Source organism: Dasypus novemcinctus, chromosome 2, assembly GCF_030445035.2.
Source record: "Dasypus novemcinctus isolate mDasNov1 chromosome 2, mDasNov1.1.hap2, whole genome shotgun sequence".
Classification (NCBI taxonomy): domain Eukaryota; kingdom Metazoa; phylum Chordata; class Mammalia; order Cingulata; family Dasypodidae; genus Dasypus; species Dasypus novemcinctus.
The window spans coordinates 165,050,830-165,072,258 of NC_080674.1; positions in this window are offsets into that span (position 1 = coordinate 165,050,830).

Below are 21,429 nucleotides of genomic sequence, written 5' to 3' on the forward strand. Positions count from 1 at the left end.
TCATACTCAAGAAGTTGGCATTACATTTCCCTTAAGGTTATAAGGTGCTTTAAGATTTAACAGACAGGAGTTATCATCCTTTCCTATGGAGAACTGGATATTGTGGATTAGGAAATCAGTGACTTGTCCAAAGTCATACAGGTGGGTCTTGAAAACTAAGTCATCTTTGCATAGTATCAACGCTAATGGCTCTCATCATTATCTGGGATACACCTACTTTTAGCTAAGTTCAGGCTCTGTATAGTTACTTTACAGGGAAAGTCCTAAATTGCCCATGACTGCACCCCTGTTCTTAGCTATGCTGCTTGGTAGCCGTTAGAAATCTACTTTCAGTTCACAGAGAAATATTTGTATTTAACAGGTATTTTCTTGCCCCTGTGATATATACTATCATTTGCTACTTGGAAGGAAAAATGCGTGCTTTCACATATTCTGAATGTTTGTGTGTAAACTGTCCCTGGTCCATAGCCCTCAGGGTATCCCAAGAAAAGGAGTTCTTGGACTGTCTGGGAGCTCTTCCTGTGGCCAACAGGGCTTTAACTACTCCAGGGCCATGATTGTTACAGCTCTACCTAGCTTTATCTGAGTCTGGACTCTAACCACCCTGAGTAACTCAAATAAGTTGTTAACTGGTACTTAAAGGAACCCAAAACACTATAGATAAAAGCCGGAGGATGCTGTGCTCAGCATGGCCACAACTTCTTGGCACAGAATCTGATGGGAAGAGTCATGGCTTCTGCCAAATGTCTCTATATTCCATGTTCATTTGGGCCAGGAAACTGTCGGGGAGGATTCAGTTTCTGAATTCCTTGTGGCTGATTCTTGTTACCAGGCTGCTCTCCCAGTGCCAGATAAATATACCACCTGTGGATGAGCTCCTCACTAGAAAGCGACCAAATCTGCAGATTAGCAGGCAGGAAACGAGCTCCTGAGCCAGGCTGATACAGATGGGGCTGTGATTTGGGAAGGATGATGGTGTTGGAGAAAATTCAGGAAAAGTCTTGAAGGATCTCTAACCACTGCCTTTTTTACTTACCTGTGCTGTGAGACCTTAAATGTCCAATGGACATAGGCAACCCCTCCCCCCCCCATCCCATGACACACACACCTTGGCCCATGCCACAGGCACTCACACAAGACCTGGGATAGTCATATTCCAACTCTGTAGATAGTACCCTTGACAATGCTTGCACCAGGTTTGATCCTGCCATTGTTGTTGCTCCCCTCCCAAATTTGCTCCGAAGTCTTCAAGAAGAGTAACTACAGGTTTCAGGACAAACACATGCAGCAGATGACCACATAGTTCTCTGCACAGTACCACCTGCAATGGCCCTGGAGTCAGACATTCTGAGTTCTTCTTATCTTGCCCTTGTCTACAACAACCTATGCAAGCAAATGGTCTTCTTCTGGGTCTTAGTTTCCTCAAGTGCAAATTGATGGGATGCTTTGTGTATGAAATGTCCCTGGTCTAAGTCTAAGCTATTCTCCCAATTTAATGTTCTGTGCTTTTGTTTCTATCATCCTCCCCTCTCTCACCTGTCTCCTACCCCACAACCCTTCTTCCCCTTCTCTCCTTCCTTTTCCTTCTCTTTTCTCTGTCTTTCCTCCCTTGCCCTTGGCCTTGTCCACTTACCATCAGTTGTAGGAGTGGCCTTTCTTCCCTCTGTCCCTCCCTTGCTAAATTGCTGCTCCTTAATAGCAGGAAATATTTTTTAAAATTTTGTTTCATCTTTGGCATGCATTACAGCACTGGGCACATTAATATTTCACTCATCCATCCATTGGTTCATTTATGAAACATTAAAGGAATACCTACTACATGCAGGCCTCAAGGGCTCTTGATGAATATGATAGGAGAGGTGCCTGTTTGTAGCTAAGTAGGCAAAACATAACATTCAATAAATGGGTGTTGCAATGGTTAAGTTCTTGTGTCAATGTGGTTAGGTTACAGTGTCCAGTTGTTTGGTCAAGCAAGCACTGGCCTGATTGTTACCATAAGAGTATGCCGTGGATTTAAATTATTAGGCAATTGATTGCATCTATAACTGATTACATCTATAATAAAAAAAGGAGATTGCATTCAGAAAGAAAGGAGTCTTATCCATTCAGATGAAGGCCCTGAAGGGAGAACTGAGGATATCAGTGGTCAGAAAGAAGAATTTCAATCTCTTTCAGCCAGCCATCTTCTCCTGGAGAATTCATCAAAATCTTCATTGGAGTTTCTAAGTTGTGCCATGCCCTACGAAATCCAGACTTGCCAATCCCTATGGTCATAATGAGCCAATTCCTATAATATATTTCTTAATAATCCTAACTGTCCATCCATCCATCCATCCATCCATCCATCCAGTTGGTTCTGTTTCCCTGGAAAACCCTAACTAATACATGTATTTAGTGAATGAGTATCTTATTCTGATTTTAATTCTGTGAGGCAGTCTCTGGTCCTCAGAATTACTCAGAATTCTGAGTACTTGGCTCTGGAGGAGGAGCTTTGGAATCATGCTTGGTGACAGCTATTTTCTAGTGGAAAAGCGAATGTGTGCTCCTCCAGTGTTCCACATGGGTGCTTACTCTCATTGCATGCCGGTGTGTTGTGGTGTCCTAGGTCCTAGGCTCTTGCTGTCAGAGTGGTGAATTCAGTTCCAAGACCTGTGGAGAGGAGGTGAAAGGGTGAGCAGAGAGATAAAGCAAGGTGATAGGGAAGAGAGGACAGAGAAGAGCCTGTCAGGAAGGAAAATAGAGGGAACAAAAGAATAGGTTCTGGGCTCAGGGACTTTAGGATCAGGGACTGATACTGCCAGGCACTGGCTGAGTGACCCTGTGTAAGTTGACATTTTTCTGCATTTGTGAAATACAGTTAAAATATACAACCTATTTCCTAGGTGACTGTGGAGGCTAAATTAGATCAAGTCTATAGTGTTCTTAGCATGTTGCCCAACTATTGAAGTAGAGGCTTCACAAACAGTGGCTATTGTCATTATTAGAAGGTTAAAGAGAAGAGAGGCAGGAAATGAAGAGAGGGGGAAGAGGGAGAAAACATTAGGGAAAAGGTGGAAGAAAATGAATAGAAGAGCTTGCCGTCGGCCAGCAAGGCCCTGGGCCTGTGGACTCTTTGCCAGCAGGTGCAGCGGAAGCAAACCCCACTTCCCTAATGCTGTGAGACAGTTTCTGTGTGCGCACACTTGGGCAGTTACCCTGATATCCCAAACCACCTGGAAACAACAGGCATCCTGTTGGCCTAACAGTACCTAGAGGTTTAGCAGAATTTCCAGGGTTCAAAGGGGAGAACTGAGGATGCTGCATCTTTCCTGAAAATTTATTGGAGGGAAACAGGTGTAGCTCAATAGTTGAGCACTTGTCTCCCACTTGCAAGGTCCTGGGTTCATTCCCTGGTATCCCCTTTAAAAAACAAAACAAAACCCCCCCCCCCCCAAAAAAAAAACAACAAAAACAAATAATATGTATATAGGAAGGGTTCATTCTGAAAAAATAATGCTCCATTGGAGATTGAACCTGAGCGTAAAATATTCAGGTAGTGGGTCCCAATGTGTGGTGCAGGGACCCCAGCCTCAGAAGCACTCCTGGTGGTTATTAAAATGTAACTACTTCAAGGCTATAACAGATCTACCACATTTGAGGATGAAGGTCCAAATGCCTGCATTCTTTTCAGGTTCCCGTGTAATTCTTATGTATATTAATGTTTGAGGACCACAGTCCTAATAGTTTCAGAATATTAAAAAACTGACAGAAAAATCAAATAACATTATATCAATGAAAAGAACTAACTGCAGCCTGAGATAATGGTTATGGTTTTAAGTTTCCTTAAAAGGGGAAAATTAAGAGTCAGAGAAGGGAAAAGGGCTTATAAAGACTAACAGCAGAAAGGTTATAAGGAGCTAGATTTTGGTTCAGCAGGTAAGAAATTCTTAAAAATTAGTTATCCCCAAATAAAATAGGCTATTCTGGAATGGTAGTAATCTTGTTAGAGGGCTCCAGACGCTGCCCAGTGTCCTAGCTGTGGCATCTTCCCTCTTCCCACAGTTAGAGCTACTTCACTCCTGGTGGCAGTCTTTACGCACTCTCAGATCCTACACCGATGGTTCTCAAAGTGGGGTTCCAGGCCCAGCAGCACCAGCCTCACCTGGAAGTGTGAGACGCACATTCACAGCCACTGGACCGACTGAGTCAGAGGTTGATTAATTGGCTTCCAGCTAGGGCCTGGACATCAGAATTTAAAAAATCTCTCAGATGATTCTAATATACAGCCAAGGTATAAAATGCAGCCATGTTTGTACTGGAATGTGCATCAGAACATTACCTGGAGGCCTTGCTGAAACACAGATTCTGTCCACCTCCACCGCCCCCCGGAGTTTCTGCTACAGCAGGCCTGGGGTGGGCCTGAGTTCCCAGGTGATGGGCACAGGGCTGGATGGAATTTTTCCTGGCTGTAGGTAGTTTTCACATATGTAGTCACTGATCAGTACTGCCTTGAATACTCAAAAGGACTTTCTGCATTAATTGAGACTTCCGTCTGTGCAGCTCTTCGCTCTGCAGACCACATGCTCTAGCTGCCTTGGTCTCCCCAGACTCTCAGCTCTGTCTCAACTCAGGGAGCCCATCAGGCTCTGTCTGGATTCCCCTTCCTGAGCCGCTGCTGGGAACTGTCTCTGGGCAGTTAGCTGGGGAAATCACAAGGCCTACTTCATTATCGCTCAGGGATCACTGTCTTTCACTGTCTGATGCTCAGGCTCTTCAAGAAACATGGCTTCATATATTTTATCTGTGTTTTGTTTGTTTCAAGTGGGAGGGCAAATCTGGTTTCGGCTCCTCTGTCTTGTGCAGAAGGGGTATTCCATTTACATTGTAAAAGACTGTCCTGGCTGCTGTGGGACAATGGACTGGAAGCAGGCAGGGAGAGAAGCTTGGAGACGGTCAGGAAGCTGCCTGTGCTGATCCTGGTGAAAGAGTTGATTGTACCTCAGGCAGCAGGAACAGCAGGAAGCAGGGAAGCTGGTTGGAAGTGGAGGGATTTGAGTTTTGTCTCACGGAATATTGCTGAGAGGACTTCCTAATGTAGGAGTTCTATGTGGAATACTTGAGTCCTTACCTTTGTTTTTAAAAAATTTTTTGAAGTTTTATTTTTTTACACTTTTTAAATTAAAGTTAATAGATCACAAAGAACGTTACATTGAAAAACATAAAAAAAACATAAAAGGTTCCCATATACCCCACTCCCCACCCCTCTACCCCATCGCTTTTGTAAATTGTATTTTTTGAAGATATATACATCACACAAAAAAATGTTACATGAAAAAACATAAGAGGTTCCCGTATACCACCATCCCCCCACCCCTCCCACACCAGCAACCTCCCCCATCATTGCGGCACACTAATCGCACTTGGTGAACACATTTTGGAGCACTGCTGCCCCACGTGGATAACATTTAGGACAACTCAAAGTCCCAAAAATGCCCCCACATCACATCTCTTCTTCCCTCTCCCTGCCCTCAGCAACTACTGTGGCCACTTTCTCCATTTCAATACTACAATTTCTTATATTACTAGTCACAATAGTTTTATAGTAGAGTATCAGTAAGTCCACTCTAGCCCATATTTTATTCCTCCATTCTGTGGACCTTGGGATGTGATGTCCTCTCAACTCTAGATCAAGAGGGGGCTTAGATTCCACATGGATGATGCATGCAATTCCTCTGCTTGCAGTTGTTGGCACTCTTAATTCCCTGGTGTGGTGGTTGACCATCTTCACCTCCCTGTTAGGTGACCTGGGTAAGACCAACAAACCAGAGAGTAGGAGTCACAACTCTGCTGAGGCTCAGGGCCCAGCTGGCACATGGGCAGTCCAGAGATTCAAGTCCCCTGAGTATGTACCATCCCTAGCACCAATCACAGGGTTCAGTAAAAGTGACAGAAGAGGCATGTGTAGAGTCCTTATCTTTGTAAACCTGCCCTACTTCACCTGTAGTCTACCAATGGATTGAAATTACAGTCTGGTATTAGGGAATAAACTAGATGGAGGCAAAAGTAGTTCTGTTTTGTTCATTGCTTTATGGCAAAAAAATAGAGCTTCCTGCATATGTGCCTTGCACAAAGTAGGAATCTACAAGGATCTGCTGCATGAATAAATAAATGCTTCCTCATGATTGTCTTCCTTGAATCAGAATACCTTTGAGTTTATTTGCCTCCTTTCATGTTGCTTGTTCATAGATTCCCCATTATATTAGCTGCTTGTGTCTATAGCTAATAAGTATCTTGGAGATGGTTAAAACCAGATTCTCAGGTCCCTCCCTAGACCTGATAAATTAGACTCTGGATCTTTAAAAGACACTGGCCTAGTAATTATTCCTCTGCTGATCACTGTATGTTGTAAAAGTCCTAAGGAGAAAGATCCCCTAGGTAATTTGTATGTACATTTAAGTTTGGACAGCAAGGGCCTAGGGCCCTTCTAATTTCTCCTGATACCAAATCTTACCAGTTGGGTGGGATTTTGTCTTTAACACCTGCCACTGCTCCTTTATCTAAATCATCTCGTAAAGCCTTCCCCACCCAGTGAGGGTTTCTAAATTTAGGTCAGTATCTTTGCAGATGAGTCTGTCAGTGTGTCTGTCTTTTTCACCCACTGACATTTTAAGATCTTTCAGTGACTCTGAAGTCCTCAGGGATTCCAGAAAAATCCTAAGTCAATAAAAATGGGAATGGATAAAAAAATCCAGAAAGAGGAAATCAGGGGAGGAGATTCCATACCATACTGAGAAGGTGGATGTCGCGAGCAATTAGAAGGAACAAGGTTCAAAAACTAGAGGCACCAACCTGAAAGGTCTCTGTGCTCGTGGATTTGAGGATAAATGGCTTTTTCACAATGGGTAATTAAGTCACGGAGTGGGTTCCCCGAGGCAGCTGGGAGAGCTGATTGACAGTGACACTGCCAGGAAATTGCTTTCACAGCGCTTTCCCTGTTTGGCTCAGGAAATGTAGAGGGGAAGTTGCTGTGGAGTCATCCAGGAGAATACTGCTGGCGAGAAACTGAAGAAGTGCGAGATGGGGTGGCTCTGGACCAGGAAGGGCATGTGAGCTCCCTCAGCTATCTGAAGCGCTCACATGGAGAACATTCCTTTAACGCCTACTTCTGTATTCATGTTCTGTGGCTGACAGACAGAGGCATTCACAGGAGCAATTTTATTCGATGCCGTGGCTGTAAGGTATGCAGCAAAACATAATATTGTTCTTATTGAAGCGTTATCCCTTTCTTCACCCTTTGCTATTTTAGTTTAAAAGATGAGGAAACTATGGCTTGGAGAATTAAATGAATTGGCCCAGAGGGCTTTGTAGTAAGTCAGCACTAGAACCAAGGTCTTCTGACCTTTAATCATGATTTCTCTATATCTTACTGATATATTTTTGTTGCTCTCTGCACAAGGAGTAAAAGTCATAAGGAGAAAGAATTCATTTTATGTTGGGTGGGACAATATTATCTCTGCGTATTCCTTCTAGCACTCTACTATTCTACATGAAGAAGAAATACTGAGGGCCCAAATCCTACTTTTGAGTAACATTCCTCTATGGTTTATCATGTGCCAGGCTCTACGCTAAGTATTTTAGACACTTTCTCATTTAATCCTCTCCACGACCCTATGAAGTGGGTATTATTATCCTCCTTTAGAAAGGAGTAAACTGAGGCAGAGGCAGAGAGTTATTTGCTCAAATTTTGCCCATAGACACAAGTAATGAACTTGTGACTCACACCCAGGTCCCCCTAACTCCAGAGTTTTGAGTTTTTAATCCTTAAACTAACTCTACTCAAATGTGGTCTTGGGACTAGCTGAAGTCTCTAAACTGTTTGTTTCTGTTCTTGAACATGGAGCTTGAGCTAGAATGTAAGTCAACTATATCATTAAGGACAGCTTTTAGGTTAGATGACATTTTTGGGGGTGGGACTGGGGAGCAAAACTTTCTTGATGAAGGAGTAGTACACTGGTTTACTTTCTGATCCATGCTCCTGATCTTGTGGATGGGTAACAAACATTTTGGGAAACTTTGCTTCCAGGAGCACTGCCCTAAATTTCACTGCCCAGGGGGTGCCAGAGGCAATTATGTTATGGATTCCACCTTCATTCTCTCTGTTTTGTACTGGCTATTGTCCACTTCACTCTGAAAAGAGATTGTTAAGCTACTGGGCTCAAACTGACTCCAGCTAGATTGGATTGATTCATATTTTTCATTCAATAGGTCATGTTAGAGTGTCCTTAGGTGCCGTCTGTGCTACCCTACCTGAATCTATTTAAATCACTTGCACTGTTTTCATTTCTACATCTTGAGGGTCATTGAATTATATTTGAAAAGGCAGAGATCATGAGTTGAAGGGGGGAACCACATTGCTCATCATTTTGAACATTCCCACTGCGTGGTTTTTGGTGGATGCCCAGTAAATGTCATGGATGCACTGAGTGGAGGATAAAGAAATAAAGCTGAGATATATATACTTGTGGGTAGGAACTAGCATCTCAATTAAAAAAAAAAATTATTGTAGTTTATCATTCATACATGAGCATACACAAACAATAAGTTTTGTATAGTAAAAGTTGTGAACTTACAAAACAAACATACATATCTTCATACAGGGCCTCTATACATCACTCCACTGCCAACAATTCGCATTGCTGTGAAACATTTGTCACAAACTGTGAAAGAGCATCATTTAACTATTACTACTAACAATAGCCCATATCTTATATTTGGTGTATTTTTTTCCCTAACTCACCCAATTATTAACACTGTGTATTAGTATTACATATTATAGTTCATGAGAGAATTTTCTCATATTTGTGCTGTCAACCACAGTTCATCTTCCACTGTAGGATTCACTGTTATACATTTTTGCTTTGTACAATCTGTTCAACATGTATGCTCAGTGGCTCTCATTTTCATCACAGAGTTGTGCTGTCACCACCTCAGTCAGTTTTAGAACATTTTAATTACTCCAAAAAGAAAAATCCCATACCCCCAAATACCCCACAATTGTCTTTTAGAATTGGTATATCTTCTTTGCCATTGCTGAAAAAATTTTACAATATTACTGTTAACTATCATCCATAAGTTACATTAGCTCTAGTTTTCTCATGTATCACCATATTCTTGACATTTAAATATGATTTTTTTTTACAATTAACCACAATCTTCATCTACCACCAACATCACTGTTATACAGTTCCTAGATTATTCTCTAGCTTTCTTTCAATTGACATTTGCATCCACTGACTACTTCTCTCAGTCATAATCACACTTATAAATTAGCAGTGTTGGTTATACTCACTATAATGTAGCATCTGTATTTTGAATTAACTATTTTGCATAGGTCCTTTTGTGAATGATTAGTCGATTAGTCCATGCTCCTGGTCCTATCTGCAAAGTGGCTTTAGATTATGCCACAGTGGTTGGGTGGGATCTTGCTCTAAAACACAACAAAAATATTTCTGTGGAAGACTGTATTTTTAGTGTGGAGGCAATAGAAATTTTAACCCCAGAGTTGAATTAAGTTTATAAAACGAAGTTACTGCTTAGAAAATCAAGGCAGAGAGACAACAAGGTCACATGATCACGTTGTAGACTATATAAACCTAAGATTTATTCTCCTGATTTATTTTTTTAATTAAACCATGTATCCTTTAGATTAAGTATGTTACAATTGGAACTAGGACTCCCTCTGATACTTGCCATCTTCTCCCTTTCTGTTTTTGCTTGTAAATTCCATGCTTTAGACATTTCCTAAATAATATCTAAGTCCCGGGGAAGCCCTGAGGCTCTATTTAAAGGAAAGGATAGTCACCTTACTTTGCAAGTCGGAGAAGAGCGTAACAGCCTGTAAAGTTGCTCAACTGGAAAACAAAGAAACTGAGACAGTGGAAATCTCTGGCCAGTTAAATTCATGGAGGCATATAGGTTGTATATCAGCACCATGACTTGGGTGTCAGGGATCCTTTTCAGCAGTTTTCGCTCTGGCTAAGGAGAGACAAGCTGCACTGAACCTATCCTAATCTTCCTATCCTCCTCTTTAGCACACCATGGGTATCATGAAATACTTATTTTGAAATGTTTGTGCATCTTCCCAGCCAGTCTCCATGAGGGCAGAAGTCATGTGTGTCTGGTTGCTGCTGAGATCCAGCACTTAGTTCTGTGACAGGCATTAGTGGGTGCTCACTCTGTGTCTGTTATTACTATTTAATACACATGAAGAAGGGCCACGGTAGCTCAGGTCTGTCCGAGTGTAGGAAAGGACCTGAGGACAAGTGTGGAAGTTTGTGAAATGTGCATTCCTTTTTCATTGCTGGCTTTAAAGGCAAAGCTGAACAAAGCAATCCCCGGCCCTACCCACGTCACACCTGCCATGTAATATTCTTGGTGTGGCCTTTTAAAATATCATCTTCCTAGCTTAATGGCCAGGAGTTGGCTCTGAAAATAAATATGTGCTTTGATTCAGAAGATCACCCCTGTCTTCATTTTGTATTGCTTTTTGCCTTGCAGATTTTGTCAGTGCTTGCCTTTTTTCATTATCGTCTGCCTCCACTGCTATGGATGTGTGACACAGTATCTTGCAACATGAATTTTCCTATACTTTCAGTGGCACCTGATGAGAAAGAGACAGAAAGGTCTCCATTTACTGCAATGAGCTATTTGCCAGCCAGCAGAACAGTCTCTTTTTGGGGGTGGAGGAAGAAAAAGATGCACAATTTTGTGCGTGAGAAAGGATATTTCACACTTTTTTGACTCTGAAAGTGTGGACATTTTTTCCCTGTGTGAGGTTAGCTTTGCTGTCATAAATTGTCATTATTATGGGTGGGAGGCTTCTTTCAATCTCTCTTGTTCTCCTTTTGTCTTCTTTTTTCTTTTTCTTTCCTGCTTGCTGCCAGTGCACTCATTCTCCCCCCTTCTTCAGAGGTTGGCATATTATTCTCAGAGAAGTAGTGAACAGCTTGTGGTGCTACCCAAGGAGACCCACCACGCTTGGGGGGCTCTGGGATCCTGTCCTTGGCCTCCTCCTTTGGACTCTATTTCTTGTCTCTTCTTTTTCACTTGGATTGAGACCCCGAACACTAGCTCTTTCCATAACATGGCTCAGAGGCACCAGTGTCCAGACAGACTTGAGGAAGACTGACTGGGAGAGATGGGCCATGGAGCCCGGAGAGGTCTGTGCCTCAGGTTGTTGGTATCGGAGGACATCTCTGTGTGGGTAAGAGGCAGAGATTTGGGGAGTTGGGCATCTGATTATCTGATTTCCAGGAGGCAGCAGTGACTTGGCTCCAGGGAATGAGATCCAATAAGTGGGAATGCAGACCTGGGAAGAAGTGGGTATTGGAGAAGAAACCAAAGCAGAGATTCAGTAAGGGCACTGGACTACTCAGGACTGAGATTCTGAAACTGGGATAACAAGGCAAGGATTTTTCATGAAAGAGTTGGTAATGAGCAGAAAACACTGGGCCAAGGAAAGTCATAGTGAGGCCAGAAGTGGACTTGGTGCTCATCTGGGGAAAATGTGCCTAAGGGTTTTCACCATACTCCTATCTAGGAGGGGACTTTCCTCCCTGAGGTTGGACTTGCTTTCACCATATGGGGCTGAGGAGTAATTAGCCCAGTAGTTTTTTTCTTTATTTTTTTAATATTACATTAAAAAAATATGAGGTCCCCATATACCCCCCAACCCCCTCACCCCACTCCTCCCCCCATAACAACAATCTCCTCTACATCAATGCCACATTTTCTTCGGTTACTAATCACAATAGTTCATGAAGAGAATATCAGTAAGTCCACTCTAATCCATACTCTATTCCTCTATCCTGTGGACCTTGGAATGGTTGTGTTCACTCCATATCTATATCAAGAGGGGGCTTAGATTCCACATGGATGCTGGATGCAATCCTCCTGCTTTCAGTTGTAGGCACTCTTGGCTCCCTGGTATGGTGGTTGACCTTCTTCACCTCCATATTAGCTGAGTGGGGTAAGTCCAATAAACCAGAGTGTAGAAGTTGCAAGTCTGTTGAGGTTCAGGGCCTGGCTATCACATGGTCAGTCTAGAGATTCAGGTCCCCTGGGTATACATTAAACCCCAGCAACAACTACAGTTCTGGTAAAAGTAACAGGAGAGACTTGTGGACAGATAAAGATCACTTCTAGGTCCAGCTCTATCACACAGAAACACAAACTCAAAAGAAGGGCCAACTGACATGGCACTGAACTCCATCTGCCATGACCATAGAACCTGTGGGTCTCTGTAGCTCTCAGGAGAACCAATACCTGGGGTTGTATCTACTTTATCTGTCTCTGGGACTCTGCTGAGGTGTGGGTAAGAGTGACCCCTCTGATAACCTCCAGGCTCTTTTTTGGAGACTCAGCCATATAAACTCATTTGTCCTTTCCATTTCCCCCTTTTCTTCAGGTCAAAAAGCATTTTTAACTCCTGGTATTATATGTAGACTGAGATATTCTGCTGGTCTGAGTTGACCCTTTTATTCATGGTCATTTTCTAGTTACATCATCAGCTGGTACTTGGTAGTAATCCCTCGGCCCTAGGGAGGCTCATCCCCAGGAGCCATGTCCCATGTCGGGGTAAGGCAACACATTTACATGCTGAGTTTGGCTTCGAGACTGGCCACATTTGAGCAACACGGAGGCTCTCAGGAGGTAACTCTTAGGCACCCTGCAGCTCTAGGCCATGTTCTTATTTCAGGTGCACAGGCTCACAAGCATAGTCATTAGTATCAAGGGCTCATTGTTGGACCTTTCTTCTTTTTTGGTCTTTGCCGTTGCACTTGGGGGATTGTTGCTGTTCCTTTAGGGACTGTGATAGAACTCTCCTGGCTAGGAACTCAGCACTCCCTCAGTTGTTGTTTTTAATTGTAACCACTATGAAAATATCCAAACATTTTTATGTACCCTGGGTATATGCTCTATAGGACTCCCTGCCAACCATGTGTCCCTTGTCAATAACATCCCACACCAGTATTCCTCCCCTGCCATTGTTGAACCTCTCTGTGATCCAAAACTTCTTCAAAAGTGAAGCTCAATATATTGCCAGGTTCCATTAATAGTAAAATGGAATATAGTGATGAGTTTAAAAGTTAGATATAGAATACATATTGATTTAGAAAAACTAAGGTAAAAATAAATTGGGGTATCAAAAATTTTAAAAATGCGAAAGCTTTGTTTTTGATGTTTTGCCTTTCATCACTGCAATAAGTATTGCCCTGTATGCAAATTGGCAAGGCAATTACTTCTGTCTTTTCGTCAGTGTGTACATCCTATCTTTTTCTTTTCTTCCCCTAATTATTAAACTTATCTTCATGAAAGTTTTAGATCACAGTAATTCATATATACACTATACAGTACTGCGGCGGCTTGCTCGGTCAGTAGAGGTGGGGTCTGGCTGCGGACGAGGGGTCGGTCCCACTTGGGACGAGCGGTCGGTCTGGCAGCAGACGAGGGGTCGGTCTCACAGGGGTTGCGCGGTTCGGCTGACGGGGTCGCCCGGCGAAGCCGGCGATGAAGGGGTCGCCCGGAGAAGCAGGCGACGAACTGGGGACAAGGGAGGCCAGGCCCTTGTCGGGGGCTCTCAGGACTGGAGGGCGCACGGCAGAAGAACTACCACGGAGACCAGGTAAACATGCAAGTCCACTTTATTGAGGGAGAGGCAACAGTTTTATAGGGGCTGGGGAAGGCTGATTGGTCGAAGCCACGCCCTGTTCTGATTGGTTGTCGGCGAAAGGTCAGTGGGTGGTACTGGACGGGGGAGGGGTGGTGGTTAGGGATTGGCTGTTGCTGTTGCTGGGGGAAGGGGCAGGGTTTAGGGATTGGTGGCTGCTGTTGCTGGGGTGGAGGGCAGACTTGAGTTTCCCGCACACGCCTGGCTGTTGCTGCTGTCGGGGGAAGGGAAAAGGGCAGACTGGATTTTTCCGCCCACGCCTGGCTGTTGCTGCTGTCGGGGGAGGGGAAAAGGGCAGACCGGATTTTTCCGCCCTGCGCCTGCGCAGGGAGAAAGAAGAAGAAGGGTGCCGCCCCACAAGCATCGTTTGGCACCATCCGGGAGGAGGGGCGGCCGCGGAAGCATGGCTGCCGAGAAGGGGAGACCCGAGGGCACTCTGCGCCCATGCTGAGCTCCCTTCGGGGGTGGCGGTGAGTCCGACCAGCCACCCTATTATGGGGGCAGCGGCTTGGCCTGCCGTGGCTGCTCCCCCACCAGGCCAGCAAACCACACTTCAGCCCGAGGGGTGACCGCATTTCCCCCTTCTTTTCAAATAAGGGCCAGGATGGCAGCAGCTACAAGTAGCCGAGGCCCAAGAGGCAGTAAGCAATGAGGGAAGCGGGGCTGAAGAGGGAGGTGAGTATGACGGGGATATAAATGTACAATTTAGGGGGCGGTATCTTGCCGTTGCAAGCAAGGGTGGCCAATGTCCAATTCTTGTTGATCTCGGCGGCTATAAGATCCATCTGCTGTTAAAGTCCCGAATGACAGCGCGTTACAGGTAGTTGATCTCTTCTTGGCGGCGAAGAGCGGTAAAGGCAGACTGTGTGATGGTCTGGAGGATCGCAGCGGTGAGGACAAGTCGCGTCAGGGCACCAGCGACGGTGGTGGCGGCAGCGTCGGGAGTGGTGGAGACGTAGGCGAGGACAACAAGAAGGCCAAAGTGTCCACGGGCGCGAGAGAGGCCGATGTTAACGGGGCGGGCCGACATGGGGCAGCCCAATCTGCAACGCAATGGGGGTTCAAGCAAAAAAAGGAGGGGGGCGGGGGACGAGAAAGGACGCTTTGGATGGCTGAGAAGAGGAGTGAGGTCGAGACGGGAGGAAGCTCCGCAGAAGTATGGGGAGGCAAGAGTAGAAACGTTATTGGATGCTAGAAAGCAGGCTGCGGGCCGGGGAAAGCGGGTTGCGGGCCGTTTAGCGGGGCTGAAGCTGCTTGAGAGCAATGGCGGCATGGGGGGCTGCGGTTACAGAAGACTAGGGGCTGTTTCAAAGAGATCTTACACCGGTGAGTGTCTAGGAGACCGGCGAGGGCCCGAACTTACGGGGCTTGCTTAGCAGATAGGATGTTACCCATTGCTAATGGCCTTTTGGAGCCGATAAGAAAAGGGGCCCTTACCTTGAGAGCGTGGCGATGGGAGCCGAGGTGCGCAGTGAGACGAGGGGTCGGAGCCAATGGGACTCCGACGGTGGTCGCAGGCCAAAGGAAGGCCCCGACGAGGGGAAGGCGGAACAACGAGCAGTGGAGCAAGGCAAAGGGGAGCAAGTGCGGAGGGGAGGAGGCAGAGGTGAAGGCAGGGGTGGAGGTGCTCAGGCATGCGCTCCTGAGAGTTTTATTGGCGCCTCTTAATCATAGCGGGTCGGTATAAGCCCCCGACATGGAAGGAGAAAGCCATCCAGCGATTCTCCCAGACCGCCGTGGATCATATGAGGTCACCAAGGTTCAGGAGCAGCAATGCAGAGCGAAAAGATAGGGGTCAGAAGAGAGGAGGGCGTAGGACTGTGGGAGGGTTACTTCAGACGTGCAAGCGCGCGCTCCCGAGAAATCCAAGGCTCCTCTTAATCATAGCGGGTCGGTATAAGCCCCCGACATGGAAGGAGAAAGCCATCCAGCGATTCTCCCAGACCGCCGTGGATCATATGAGGTAGCCAAGGCTCAGGTAGCAGCAATGTTGCACGAGAGAAGCCCCACTGTGAGAAGGGGGGGTGCTGCCAGGTTATGGAGTGAGGCTGTGGTGGGGTTGCCTTGCCCCACATTGGGCGCCAACTGCGGCGGCTTGCTCGGTCGGTAGAGGTGGGGTCTGGCTGCGGACGAGGGGTCGGTCCAGCTTAGGACGAGGGGTCGGTCCCACTTGGGACGAGCGGTCGGTCCGGCAGCAGACGAGGGGTCGGTCTCACAGGGGTTGTGTGGTTCGGCTGACGGGGTTGCCCGGAGAAGCAGGCGATGAACTGGGGACAAGGGAGGCCAGGCCCTTGTCGGGGGCTCTCAGGACTGGAGGGTGCACGGCAGAAGAACTACCGCAGAGACCAGGTAAACACGCAAGTCCACTTTATTGAGGGAGAGGCAACAGTTTTATAGGGGCTGGGGAAGGCTGATTGGTCGAAGCCACGCCCTGTTCTGATTGGTTGCCGGCGAAAGGTCAGTGGGTGGTACTGGACGGGGGAGGGGTGGTGGTTAGGGATTGGCTGTTGCTGTTGCTGGGGGAAGGGGCAGGGTTTAGGGATTGGTGGCTGCTGTTGCTGGGGTGGAGGGCAGACTTGAGTTTCCCTCACACGCCTGGCTGTTGCTGCTGTCGGGGGAAGGGAAAAGGGCAGACTGGATTTTTCCACCCACGCCTGGCTGTTGCTGCTGTCAGGGGAGGGGAAAAGGGCAGACTGGATTTTTCCGCCCTGTGCCTGCGCAGGGAGAAAGAAGAAGAAGGGTGCCGCCCCACAAGCATCGTTTGGCACCATCCGGGAGGAGGGGCGGCTGCGGAAGCATGGCTGCCGAGAAGGGGAGACCCGAGGGCACTCTGCGCCCATGCCGAGCTCCCTTCGGGGGTGGCGGTGAGTCCGACCAGCCACCCTATTATGGGGGCAGCGGCTTGGCCTGCCGTGGCTGCTCCCCCGCCAGGCCAGCAAACCACACTTCAGCCCGAGGGGTGACCGCACAGTCCAGCATAAAACCCTTTTCCCTTCCACAGCAATAATCTTTTTACATATTCATACTATATTTACTGAAACTGATGTACAGATATTGGGACAATAGCTTTCAAATAAGGTAACATTTGGGTTTACATTGTGGTTTATATTTTAGACTATACAATTTTCTAAAATTTTTAGTTATCTTATGTTTTACATTATGATTTACATTTTAGCCTATCAGCCCCTATATATTTTTGGTGTAATTTTACATGTCTTATATCCATCCTTGCGTATTCTTGTGGAACACTTCTATTGCCCACACAGTTACATTGGTTCCATCTATTCAATACCTCTTTCCCCCTCCCCTCAGGGCCCACAGTGACAGTCAGTCTTCATTGCTTGAAGGGCCATGTTCAGAGATACTTGCAACATTGTTGAGGGCTTGACATGCTCAACTGCCCTAATGCACTGGGAGCCACCATTTTTCTCGAGAGATACAATTCCCTCTATTTGAGGGCATCAGTCCTCCCCAGGATGTGGGTATGCCTTCACTCTCATTATGCGGGTCTCTATCCAATGATATAACCCACTATGGCAAAATGAGCGTTCATATATTCCCTAGGAGCCTGTCCTGTGTCGGATTATCCCCTTTAAGCATCTTAAACAGGTAACCTTCCTTATTATATTTTTGAAAAAGTTTTCTCAGCATTATACTCTCAACCAAATACCTGACAATCTCCTATGTTCATATGTTGTCCCACCCTCCCCCCAATTTCTTGGGCAATATTACCCATCCTCCCATCCCTAGCCTCCCTCAAGCCTGCAAAGCCCCACCCAAAGATAACCCTATGCCCCCATTTTCTCCCTTCCTTGTACAAATACTTACCTTCAGCTTATCATAGATTTCACCCATGTAGGTGTCAGCTTACATCTTTCCTCTACCCCCCATTTTCCTTTAAGCCTACCATCTTGAGAACCTTATGTTGAGTGAAGCAACCCAGGCATTGAAGGACAACTACTACATGACCTCAATGATATGAAATAAGTAAACTGAGCTGCCTCAGAGAGCTAGCCCGGTAGTTTTTATACGAATTCACTTTCTGTCTCATCCCACTGGCTTAGTCTGTGACTCTAGGTGTTTACTCAGACCCTGCAGGGCTCTAAGATTTGCCAGGGAGGGACCTTGGTGGTCATCTTCACCTTTGCAGACCCAGAACTTAGCATATTACCTGGCACATGGTAAATGTTCAACAAATTTCCATTGTATTGAACTGAAATTCTGCGTCACCAGTCTCTGTGGACCCTCTAAACTATGTTTTGTCCTCTTGTATTCTGTTAATTCTCTTCTACCTCACATTCAAAGTGGCTTGCTTTCTGGGGAAAGAACTTCAGTATGCTCTGTCTTGGTGTGTCAAGCATATCCTGACATTTCATGATTTGACCATACTGTTTTTCTCCAAAACTCAGGGTCCTTCTCCATATTATAAATGGAGTAACTGAGACATAATACAGTCATAGGTAAACTTTTTGAAGCATAAGTCTTCATAAGAATCCAGAGGAAATGGGAGAGTGGATGGGGTTTGTGTGTACTGAATAATGTGTGTAATGACTGTGGACTCCTAGGCTTCCGACAACCTCTGGATTTCAGTTTTGGCATTTCTTTTGTTTCAGATGATTTAGCTTAGATGTGGAAACTTTGTGCATTAACAAAATCAACATAAAAAATAATAGTACTTGCTTCCTCCTCCCGTAAGTTGCCCGAGGTGATCTCTGAAAATTGTTCACTATTCCCTTGACCAGAAACCCCACAAAATCATGCAAATTCAAAAGGCTCAGATCTTTGTGTTTACTTGAAGAACATCCAAGAAACTGCCCAGGCCATCAAGAGTATGCATATTAAAGAAGCTACCAAGTATTTGAAAGATATTACTTTACAGAAGCAATGTGTGCCATTCCATCATTACAGTGGTGGCGTTGGGAGGTGTGCCTAGGCCAATCAGTGGGACTGGACCCAGGTTCGATGGCCCAAAAGAGTGCTGAATTTTTAAAAATTTTAAAAATGCTGAACTTTAGATCAGGGCTTCTTACTTTTTTTTGTTCTACGGACCCCTTTGCCAGTCAGGTGAAAACCATGGACCCCTTATTAGGTCCACACTATACTGTATTATTTAAGAAATAAATCACACTTGTACCAATATGGCCCCACATGAATATTGTTTTTTGAATTTCAGTTCAAGCTCATTTACTCCTTGCAAAGAACCCCTCGTTTAGATGTAGATTTTCTGGTCATAGAACACATCCAGGTGAACAAAGCGCCTGAGACGTGCAGGTGTACTTACAGAACTTACAGGATTAACCCATTCATGAGCTCCCCCTACCACGTTGAGATAATCCTTACTGAAAAAGAACAAATTTTTTCTAAACCAAAGGAGGAGGTTGCACAGAAGAAAAAGATATCCCAGAAGAAACTGAAGAAACAAAAACTTAGGGCTCAGGAATAACTTCAGCATACAATAAAATGCATATAAAAGTAAAAAAAAAAAGTACTTAATTTTTATTGATCATGTTCTAGAAGCCAGACATTATAATAGGCATTTTACATGAATTATCTCATTCAGTCTTCATAAAAATTCCTATTAAGTACCAACACTAACCCCATTTTACAAATGAGGAAATGGTTGGCACTCCAACCATTATGCTTGGACTGTTCAGTTTAGCAAAGTGCCAACCACCATTCTGTCTTGTGACTAAGCAAAAGCAGGTGCAAGCATGGATTTCATGGTGCTCATGGGATCACTGAGAAGGCAGACCCTGCATTTATGAATTGTTGATAAACATAATATATGATGCACTGGGGTTCTAAACTGAATGTAATTAAGTTCTAAAATGAATGGGATACACCCAGTGGTTCTCAAAATATAGTCCTTGGACTAGCCATATCATCATCACCTGAGGACTTGTTAGAAATGCAAATCTATAAACTTACTCAGATATACTAAACTACAGACACTGGAGTAGGACCCCCACATTCTGTAGTTTGACAAATATTCTGGGTGATTCTAATAACACTAAAATGCGAGAGTGATAGATCACAGGTGTTAAGGTGAACAGAGAGGTTGGGTGGAATTAAAGGGAAGATCTGAGGAATGTCTTGGGAAATGGGTCTGCTCTTGGTCTGTTTTGAGGATGGATGAAATAAGTAAAGATGGCAGGGCAGGTGGGGGTCACCACAGGAGTGAAGGGCTAGTGAACAGCATAGGTTAGTGTGATGTGAGGGATAACGTGGATGTTGGGCAATGTACAGGTTTGATATTGAAATATTTATTGATTGGTGTGATAGTATATTAACATATAAATAAAAATTAATAATATGTATCTTATATTCTCTAATGTAATTAAACTAAATGTTATAAAACTGCTAACCAAATGATAGTTTGCTATAGAAATCATTCATGAAATTGTTCTAATAATTTCCTTATTTTTTAACTTTAGAGATTGTTGTGGTTTCTTATTTGATCTATCTCTGGGTAAATGATGCTCCTGTCTGAGTCAGAGTTTGACATAGGGAACTTCATCTTTCAATGACTTTCCCCTTAATCATCATTGTGTTAAATCCTCTTAGCTTCTGCTGAAATCACACCAATTACATTGAAGAGTTCCTAAACTTTATACTTCTGTTGAAGTTTGAAATATTCAATATCTCTATTATTAAACAAGTCATTGAAGCAAATTCTTGGAATGTCATATATGATTAGATCAAACTTAATATTATAGTCCAGAAGAGAGGAAAAAGCAGCTCTGTTGCTGGGATGCCTGGTTCAAATCTTGGCACTTCCTCATATATTTTTTTTTATCAGAGAAGTTGTAAGCTTACAGAAAAATCATGCATAAAATATGGGGCTTCCATTTACCACCCTATTATGAACACCTTACATTAGTGTGGCATATTTTTTGTTACAATTGATGAAAGATTTTTATAGTTGTACTGTTAACTGTAGTCATGGTTGACATTAAGCTTCACTATGTAGTACAGTCCCATGGTTTTTAAAATTTTTAATTTTTATTCTAATACCAAATAAACAATCTAAAATTTCCCCTTTTTAACCACATTCAGATATAAAATTCAATGCTGGTAATTACATTAACAATGTTGCGCTACCATCACCACCATCCATTTCCAAAACTTTTCCATCATCCCAAATAGAAACTCTATAGATTTTATGAATTTAACTCCCTATTTCCTACCCCCACCATATCTCCTGGTAACCTATATTTTAGATTATGATGCTATGAGTTTTCTTATTCTAATTATTTCATATTGATGAGATCATACAATAGTTGCCCTTTTGTGTATGTCTTATTTCATTCAACATGGTGTCTTACAGGTTCATCCATGTTGTCACATATATCAGGAACTTTTTCTTATATTCAGATGAATAATATTCCATCGTGTGTATATAACATATGTTATTAGGTTGGTGCAAAAGTAATTGTAGTTTTGCATTGTTGAAATTTGCTGTTCGATATTGGCTTATATTCTTAAATAAATGTGGTTATGTTATACATCATTTTTAATGTGCATTTCACACTTTGTTTCTTTGCTAATAACTTATTACTTGTTTATTTTACATTTATTTGAGACTATGGAAATGATGTTAGACAAGAAGCAAATTTGAATGATTTTCTTATTTGAGTTCAAAATGGGTCGTAAAGCAGCAGAGACAGCTTGCAACATCAACAGCACATTTGGCCCAGAAACTGCTAACAAATGTACAGTGC